The 378-nt window shown below is 43.7% G+C and overlaps 1 protein-coding gene across 1 annotated transcript in view; it reads left to right on the top strand.

The window, feature by feature from the left end:
• cdk17 (cyclin-dependent kinase 17) overlaps positions 1–378 on the top strand; it is a 53,342-nt gene that overhangs the window by 26,585 nt on the left and 26,379 nt on the right. The window lies entirely within an intron of this gene.

A 378-nucleotide genomic window follows, 5' to 3' on the forward strand; every position in this document is an offset into this window, starting at 1 on the left:
ATGGTACATGTGGTCCAGGTGTAGATTCTATGGTCCAGCTGTAGATTCAATGGTCCAGGTGTAGATTCAATGGTACATGTGGTCCAGGTGTAGATTCTATGGTCCAGGTGTATATTCTATGGTACATGTGGTCCAGGTGTAGATTCAATGGTACATGTAGTCCAGGTGTAGATTCTATGGTCCAGGTGTAGATTCTATGGTCCAGGTGTAGATTCTATGGTCCAGGTGTAGATTATATGGTACATGTGGTCCAGGTTTAGTTTCTATGGTCCAGGTGTAGTTGCTATGGTCCAGGTGTACATTCTATGGTCCAGGTGTAGATTCTATGGTTCAGGTGTAGATTCTATGGTACATGTAGTCCAGGTGTAGATTCAATGG

Source organism: Nematolebias whitei, chromosome 22 (assembly GCF_014905685.2).
Source record: "Nematolebias whitei isolate Nwh7 chromosome 22, NemWhi1, whole genome shotgun sequence".
NCBI lineage: Eukaryota > Metazoa > Chordata > Actinopteri > Cyprinodontiformes > Rivulidae > Nematolebias > Nematolebias whitei.